Consider the following 9,719-nt stretch of genomic DNA (forward strand, 5'->3'; position numbering starts at 1 on the left):
AACGTAGAGGATTTGAATAATAAAATTAATAGGATTGCATTTATAGAAATACATCAGAAGATGTACCCTACAATCACCAAATATACCTTCTTTTCACGTGCCATGAGACACTTATTAAAGTTAATACTGAGCTACAAAGAAAGCTTCAATAGTTCTTAAATGCATGTATTATGTAAGCAACATTCTCTGACAACATAATAAAACTAGAAATTAATAACAAAAATGTTTAGGTAAAAAAAAGCACAGAAATTTAAAAATACTTTCTTAAATTAAATATCTCAAAGAGAGAAAATTAAAAATAAATAGAGATACACAGATGTATATATAAAATGTTATTTATATTAGTGGAATATTTGATCTAACTTAAAACTCAGCAACAGAGGTATGGTAAAAAAAATATTATGGTGCTTCTATTAGACGGTTGATAGGAAGTTTTTCTGAGAATTTTAATGGCATAAAAAATCAATATTAATGGTTAAATAATGATATTGAATTTTATGTATATATGTTATTACATATCATAATCAATTATTATAGATAACATCAAGTATATGTATATATGTGTATGTCATATGTTATGGACTGAATATCTGTGTCCTGTAAGAATATGTTGAAACCCTAAACCCCAGTTGTCTGTATTTGGAGGTGGGGCCTCTAAGGAAGTAATTTAGGCTAAATGAGATCATAAGGGTAGGCCCTGATCCTACAGGATTCAAGTCTTATCAGAAGAGACACCAGAAAGCTTACGCTTGCTCTCTCTTCATCCTCCTCCCGACCCCCAATGCAGGCAGGCAGGTAGGCAGGCACCAAGGAAAGACCATATGAGAAAGGGGCCATATGGTCTTGACCTACTGGCACCTTGATCTTAAGCTTCCAGCCTTCAGAACTGTGAAAAAATTAATTTCTGTAGTTTAAGCCATCCAGTCTGTGATATTTTGTTATGGCAGCCCAAGCCAACTGAGACAACATAGAACAGAGCCTAGAGGACATACTGCAAAATCCTAACTCGCTAGATATTGCGGGATTATAGAATTACTTTTCTTTACTCTCTATTACAAATATGTGTAACTTTCATAATTAGAGTAGAAGGTGGATATGTAATCAACAAAAGAAAGAAAAAAGACTGTACTGTCTATTGAGAAAAGGCTGAATCTGTCCATCTTATTACTTGCATATACCACTGGAAAAAAACTGCTTTTGGGTAGTTGACACAGGACACCTGGTCAATGAAAAATTACACAGAAGCTAAGACTTGAGAACTTGTAATAAAAACTGGTAAAGATGATGGAGGAGAATCTTCTGCTCTCCTTTGCAAGAAATTGTTTTAATTTTTTAGCATATAGATATAAATACAGATACAGATAGAGATAGATAGAGATATATATCTGCCAGGTGTTTTCATTTAATTTTCTCATTTAAACCTTGCAACATCTATGCTACAAGAAAGACCATTATAGTCATTTTACAGAATAGAAGACAGCTCTAGGCCTGGAATGGGACCAAGGAAACTGAATTTTTCTTAAGTTCAAAATTTAATGGCTCACCACATACCTATTAGAATAGCTAAAATAAAAAAAGACTGACTATACCAAGTGTTGTGGGGATGTGGAACAACTGGAACTTGCACACACTGCTGATGCGAATGTAAAATGTTAATTATATACCTACTATATGTAGTCATTTCATACACTATTTTACTCATTTTACTCCTATTTACCCAAGAAAAGTGAAAATGAAAAAAGTTATACAGGAATGTATGTAACGGCTTTACTTGTAATAGCCCAAAGCTGCAAACAACCTAAATTTCCATCAACAGGTGAATGATTAAATGAATTGTGGTGCAGCCAAACAATGTAATACTACTGAGTAATAAATAAGAATGAACCACATGAACAACATGGATGAGTCTCAAAATACTGCTATTGAATAAAAGAAGCCAGACCCCCTTTCCTCCCAAAAGATGACATACTATAATATTACATTTATATAAAATCCTAGAGAATGCAGGCTAATCTATAGTGACAAAAGCAAATGACTGGTTGCCTGGGGAGGGGATAGGGAGATAAGGAGGCAGTGGGAGGAATTGCAAAGGGGCACAATGAAATTTTGAGGGGTGATAATCATTATTTTGATTATGGTGATGGTTTCACAAGTGTATACATATGTCAAAACTTATGAAACTGTATACTTTAAATATGTGTAGTTTATTGTATCTCAATTTTTAAAAAATCTAAATGGCCTGCCAGGGAGGGATCAGTCTCATCCTAATGAGAAGCCCTCGGACTCAAGTTACTGACCCCATACATCCCACTATGCATCGCCCTCACCACCCACCAGGGGGCACCAACCTCAATTGTGTGCTTTTAGCACCACCCTTACTGCCCTCAGGTTTCCCTGAAACTAACTCTGAAGGAAAAGATCTAAAATAAACATAGACTTAAAAATAAATTTAGACTAAATGTTTCTATTTTGGATTTTTCCGTTAACTCTTTCACCCAGATAGCTGGTAACCAAGGACTCAGGAGAAAAGAATCTGTTGCTGTTGTGCCCACAGCACTTACTGACCACCTGCAGACATAGCACAGGGCTAATTCCCTGAGGCAGAGTGGTACAGAGGCTGAGACTAGATAAAAATGATTATAACACAATCCTGCCCCAGAGGTAATGTTTTAAGAGTGGCTTGGAGCTTGAGCTCAGCATTCTGACAGCTAATCAATAGCTTGGTAGAAGTAAGAAAAATACCACATTAAATAATTGAATTTTTTACTTTTCATATAATTAGACTGTATCATGTAGACAGACAGAGGTTGACACCAAAACTTAAACTGGTGTGATGTTCTCCATGAGAAAATCAAGAATATCATTCTACAGATGAGAGCCCAGTGCCCTGTGCAGGGATTATGAATAGGGAAAGCTCACAGGGAAGAAGTGGCAGAAAATAGGCCTGAAAGGGACCTTGGATTTTTAAATGGGAGAAAGGCATGATCAAATATACATTTTAGGAAAATAAATCTAGAAGATGGATTGGAGTTGAGATGAGATTGGGCCCGATAGACAATTAGGAGATTTTGCAATCATCCAAGACACAGCTGATGAAGCACTGACCCTCAGGGAAGAAATATTAATCATACGGAAGTGAAAAACAACTTAATTTGGTTAGCTCCTCTGGATTTCTTTTAAGGAATAAATAAGAAGTTGAATTCATCTAATATTTTAGCTAAGAATTAGTAATAAATTTTATTCAATAAATAAATAGATATTTTAAACATACTTAATGTTAAGACAGGCCAGCTCATACACACCCTTTTTGGACCCCCATTCAGCTGCATAAGAATGAGCCTTGGGTCTAGAACACTTTCTTACTGAGATAAAGAACTCTCACAGTTTGTGCTGAATTTATCACCTTGTGAGGGATTATCTTTCCTTATTTCAGACTCAATGTATGTTCCTTTGCTCTACTTAAATATGAATGTCATATGGCATTTGGCAACATCGCTGCTATATCTGTCCCCTGTGGAGAGGAGACAAAGTCCTTCTGCTGCAGCACAAGATGGGTACATGTGGGCCAACTGCCCTGAATTGGCTGCTAAGAGGGACCTGCCAACCATTGGGTACCAATGCCCACAACTGGAGATGATCTTGCTGTTTCTTCCCTGGATGAGTAAAGCATTACTCTACTCAGTGCTTGATTGTATTGTGTTTTCCTTAGCATCTCTGATACCAAGGTGCAGTGGGCAAAAGTGCTCAGGTGTCTATTCCAGGTGATAGGTAACAGATGCCATTGCTTGCCACTTAAAAACAATAATATAATCAATTAAGGGGGAAAAAAAAGGAGGGAGGGAGGAAGAGAAAGAAGAGCACCAAGTTGTTGCTGCAGGGCAGGTGAAAGAAGATGAGGACTTGAACCAAGACATTGGGAAAAAGAATAGACAGAAGGACACAGATTTGAAAACCATTTAGAAGATAAATTTGATGGATTTGATTATATATGTATAAGGAATATGCTAACCGTGTCAATCATAGTGTCTTCCATGCCAGCTTCCCTTATGAAGGGTGACCGTCCAGTCCACATGACTTGGGCATAAATTTAAGTGGTCATATTTCATAACACATTAACCTGTTCCTCCTGTTACAGGTGCTTAGAGTGGGATGAACACCTGATGTAAGGGAAGCCTATCAATAGATTGTGGCCTATCTGATTCCTGATCCCAGAAATCCAAAACATTTAACATAGAGAAAACCATGCTGTGACCAGTAGAACCAAAGGCCCATATAAGAGCAAATTGAAGCTCTATGAAGGAAGAAGTAGGGTTGGAACCAGGAGAGATCATAGCAACCCAAAGTTATGAGGATAATCTATGATGCAGAAAAAAGATACAGGATGGAGGAAAAGAATAAGGAAATTAACTCTCAGAGGTGAATACAGAAGAGATGGAGTCACATTAATCTCAAGAAGTTCTACAAACTACAGATCCTGTGGTTTCTAGAGTCACCTTCGGTCTATAAGAAGTTGCACTTCTTATAAGGTCTAACTCACAGCCATTACAGCCCATCTCTATTTCTGCCCAAGTAAGATCCCATTACTAGAGGTAAACTGACCATCTCTCTGTTCCTTGGCAACCTAAAGACATAATTAGAATAAAGAAGGTGAGAAGAAAGAGGATTCAAGAATGACTGCCAGATTCTCAGCTTGGGTGAATAAGTAAATGTTGGTGTCATCAACTGAAATAGAAAATCCAAGGATTAGAACATAGTTAGGAAGGAGAATATGTTTACCCTTGGGCACCTTAAATTTGAGATGACCATGGTCTTTTCAGGTAGAGGTATCAGCAGAGTTTGTCTTAGAGTTGAAATCTAGGGGAGAGATCTGGGCTAGAGATGGAGATTTTATCCTTATTAGCATATAGTTAATAACTAAAATGGTGAGTGTGGATGAGATCAACCAAGGCAAATAGGTTAAGGCGAAAACCCTGGGGCGCATCAATATTCAGTGGCAGATGGAGAAAAGAGAGACCAAATGAGCCACAGGAGGATTGGTCAGAGATATACAGAGGACAAAAGAATAGAGTTTCAAAGAGGATGCACTCCAAGGTGTTAAATGCAACAAGGGAGTTAATAAGACAAGAACTGGAGAGTCTACTGGGTTTGGAATTTAGGACACTATAGCAAAATGACTTTTAATTAAGATGTAAGGATGGAGGGAAGATTACAATAAATTGCAACAAGTATGGGACTTCATGTCAAAATGTTATGGGAAGGGCCTGTGATTAAGATAGTGGGTCAAGGACCTTAAGACACCTCCCCTATAAACTCTAAGCTTAAGGGGAAATTGTGTGTGTTTGTGTGTTTTTCAAATAAGGTAATTAAAAATTAAAATCTTAAAGATTAAAATTATCTTTGAAAATGCAGTAAAAACTACAGTGGGCTAGAGTCATAAGACCCACTGGGTCCCCTCAGAGCAACAGGACCAGAAATGGGCAGTAGGGGCTGAGATTTTGGTCCTATAGAAGAATAAGAATTTAATACACCTAAAAGATGACAAAGAACTAGAGCTTGTCTTCCTGCATGAAACCAAGAAGTGGGACTGTGCTCCCACCTAAAAATGGAAATGTGGAGTGTGGGTAAAATCAGTTGCTTTTTCCTGCAACATAGGTAATGAAGGAAAAAAAGTTTGAAATTTAAAGGTTAAAAACAGATATGCCAGCTATCAGTTAAACGTGGTTATTTGAATTCATAAATCTATCTCTTCTCCTTCTTGGTATCCCAATAAAATGAAAATAAAGAATTAAAAATGCTATAAACTCACAAGGACAAAAAGAATGGAAGGTGAGAGATGATGGATGGGTGACAGAAAAGAGGAAAAGGCATTAACAGACCCGAAAAAGCTGAATACCAAGTGCATGCACAGGAGGATGCCAATGTCAACCCATGATTCAGAATGCTGGAAAGTCTCCATGTTCTGTAGCACCAGGCGCTATGGAAGCTGGGGTGGGGCTTAGTACTGAAAAAGAAGGACTAAATGAAAGTGAAAAGAATCGATCTCCAAGTATTCTTCTCACCTCTTTCAGAGCCAAGCAATATATCTTCCCCACTCCAGGATGAGATAGAAGGTTCATTCTGTGATAAAATTAAGCCAAAAGGGCTCCACATCCAGGAGACCGGACCATCCTCCCCCCAACCAAAAAAAATGAATGGCAAATGCCTAATTAAAATCAAGATTTGATGAAAGTGAGACTCTGAGCATCATTCTATTGCTTTGCTCCAAGATATAATCCTAAGTGAGCAGATTCTAGAAGGGATTGGTGAGTTCTTCTCTGGGAAAACTGAATGTCCCAAGAGAATAGACCTATTGATATTGATATTCGTGAGTTTCAAATAAAATAGCAGGGTCCTTGCTTGACCACCCCATGGTGATGCACACCAGCCAACCAGCACCACCAATAATGAATCTCTCCTAAGTACCATACTCTTAAATATGAAGGGTCAACCAGGGGTATCCAGACTTTTGAAGAAATCCTTCAGGAATAAAAAGGAGACCAAATCAATCAGAATAAAATAAGAAAGTGAAGACAATGAATAGAGGAGGAGAAATTTTTTTAACTGTAATATTCTCAGAGAAATAAGAAGAGTATATATTCATGACACATGAACAGACAGAAACAGGTTACTATAAAAAGAAACAGTCAGAGAATAATAAAAAGGTCTTGAATTTTTTAAAAATACTTGGTAACTGAAATAAGAGGAATTCAATAGAAAGATTGAAAGATAAAGTTGAGGACTTGTCTCAAAAAATAAAACAAAAAGACAAAAAAATTAAAAATAGGACAGAGAAGATCAGTCCAAAAGATCAGCATTGAAATATTTAGAAAGAGAGAAGAGAAAAGCAGAGAGAATAAATCTACTTTTTAAAAATACTTTTAAATTCTCCAAAATGAAAGATAGGTCCATGGCCACGCCACCCTGAACAAGCCCAATCTCATCTGAAGCTAAGCAGGGTCGGGCTTGGTTAGTACTTAGATGGGAGACCATCTAGAAATACTGGGTGCTGTAGGAGTTAAAAAAAAAAAATCAAAATGAAAGATAGAAGCTTTCAGATTAAAAAGTTACAACCCATGACTAGTAAAGGTTTTTTTCAAAAAAAACTACCAATGCATATAAATTTTGAAATTTTAGAACATAAAGGCTAAAAAAAACCTCTCAAACCCATAGAGAGGAAAAAAAATAGGTCACATACAATTTATCTAGAATCAGCTCCACTGGAAACTAGAATGCAAAAAAACATGGTCTTCACAAGACAGAGGGGCAATTATTTTAGTCTAGAATCTATACTCAGAAAAATTATCAATCAAGTGTAGGATAAAGAGCAGAATAATGATAATTACAGAAAGCATGGTTTCAGAAATTTACTCTCCATGCATCCTTCTTAGGATAACTAGAGAACATATCCATCAAAAAGAGGAAGTAAACCAAGAAAAGGAATACACAACATGTAGGAAACAGAGGATACTACACAGGAGGAAGGCAAAAGACCAGAAGGACAGCTGCTCAGCAGAGCTAGAAAATAATACAGAAGGGAACAAGAGAAGAGGGGATCCAGGGAAGAGGAAGAAAGAACAGGTATAGATTATCTGATATGTTTACTAGCTAGAAAGAATTTTACAATTTTTTAGAGTGTTTAGGTAAAATAAGTGATGTGTAACATAGACAACTAAGTAAATAAAAATGCAATTATGCATGTATCAACCTAAGTTATTTTCAAAAATAAAATATTAAAAAGCAAGTCATAGAATTATATGTAAGATATAATAAATATTATTAAATTATATGTACATTTTTAAAACACAAAATACTGCCTATTATTTATTAATATATGTAAATAAAGGTAAAGTATTAAAAATGGACTGGAAGTATATAAAATTACATCATTTGATTTTCCTCTGGGTAAGACATGAGGAAAATAGGATCAAGGATCAAAGACAGAGAATTTCTACTTAATTTATGTGATGTTTATGCATTTTATTAATTATGAGAGGCAGTATAGTATAGTGGTTAATAGCTCAAATTCTGCAGCCTGATTCTCTGGATTCACATTCCTACTCTACTTGAATGACCTTCAGCATACTACCTAACCACTGTATTACTCATTAGCCTCGTTTATACAACAGCGTAATTCAATATATTGAAGTTATAGAATTGTGAAGATTAAATGAATCAAAATATGTTTAAAAAATAGAATAATGCCTACTGAAAGAAAAATATTTACTATATACTTAATATAATTACACGGGAAAAATAATTTGAAGGAAATTAATGACATTCAGTTCTATTGTTGTATGTATAAGGATTTGTAATATTACTCTATATATTTCTGGTGTTTTTACCGGCCCTCCCCCCACCCCAAATTTAAAAGACATCTAGAATTTAGCTAAAAGGAGAAAATATAAATATTTTTTCCTCCAAAAAGCAATAAATTGTTCTAAACGTTTAGATGAAAACTTCCACTTTCGGCCAGAATAACATAACTGGGTCTAGACTTATCTTCCACTCTAAAACGACTAGAAAATTGGACCAAGTATATAAAACAATGGTTTTCAAACACTGGGCAATAAGAAGCAGAAGGCAGTGATCCCTGAGGAAAAAAGCAACAAATAAAGTGAGCCCTATGAACGTCCCAGATCACTAGCTAGAGGTAGTTTCTTAGCCACAGAGCAGAGACAAAAAATTCAAAGAGAGCCCAACATTTTCTCTGAGTTGAAGAGAGTGAGACTGCAGTTTGGGAGACCAACGTAGCTAGGATTTATATGAAAGAACACTAGAGAGAGGGTAACTGCAAAATTTTGGCTGAATAGTGATCCACATGTACATGACCTAAAACTCTACAAGGAAATAAGTAGGCCAAACAATTTCAGAGCTCACCTTGGGTTAGGAATAGTTCATATTACCATCGATAACAGTGAGGAGATCTCACAATACATGGGGCATCAGAGAGAGTAGTCAGCAGGGTATCACCTTTGTATTAAGGCTAACTAACCCTAGACTAAAGAATGCTCTGAATCCACCCTCATAAAACATAAAAGCAAACCTTAAGAAAGTTGAACTAAATCTAAATGAGTTAACTATGTAACAGAAGAAAGTCCAAAACTTTCTAAAGGAATACAACAAAATCCTTCAGTCTACAGCATAAAATTCATAAGGTCTGGCATTCAATCCAAAGTTGTCAAGGATATAAAAAAGCAGGAAAATACAACCCATAGCAAAAGAAAAACCAATAATTAGAAACAGACCCAGAAATTACAAATTTGGCAGAATTATCAGACAAAACTATCAGAACAGCTAGTATAAATATATTTGATATGTGCAACAATGTAGAGAAAACATGAACATTGTGAGAAAACATAAAAAAGACCCAAATGGAACTTCTAGAGATAAAAAAATAAAAATAAAAAATTCACTAGACAAGATTAATAGCAGAAAAGCTACTATAAGAAAAACAACCAAAATAAAACGTGAAGGGAAAAATGGAAAAAGAGCAGAGCAGACAACCATTGAAAAAATACCAGTCAAAAATTTGTATAATTTAAGTCAGAGAAAAGGGAGAGAGAAAGACAGAAAAACTATTTGGAGAAATAACAGCCAAAATATTTCTACAGTTAACAAAACTGATAAATCCATAGGCCCAAGAAGCTCAAATAAGCCCAAGAAGATACACAAAAAACCAC

This window comes from Pteropus alecto, unplaced genomic scaffold, assembly GCF_000325575.1.
Source record: "Pteropus alecto unplaced genomic scaffold, ASM32557v1 scaffold224, whole genome shotgun sequence".
In the NCBI taxonomy this organism is placed as follows: Eukaryota; Metazoa; Chordata; class Mammalia; order Chiroptera; family Pteropodidae; genus Pteropus; species Pteropus alecto.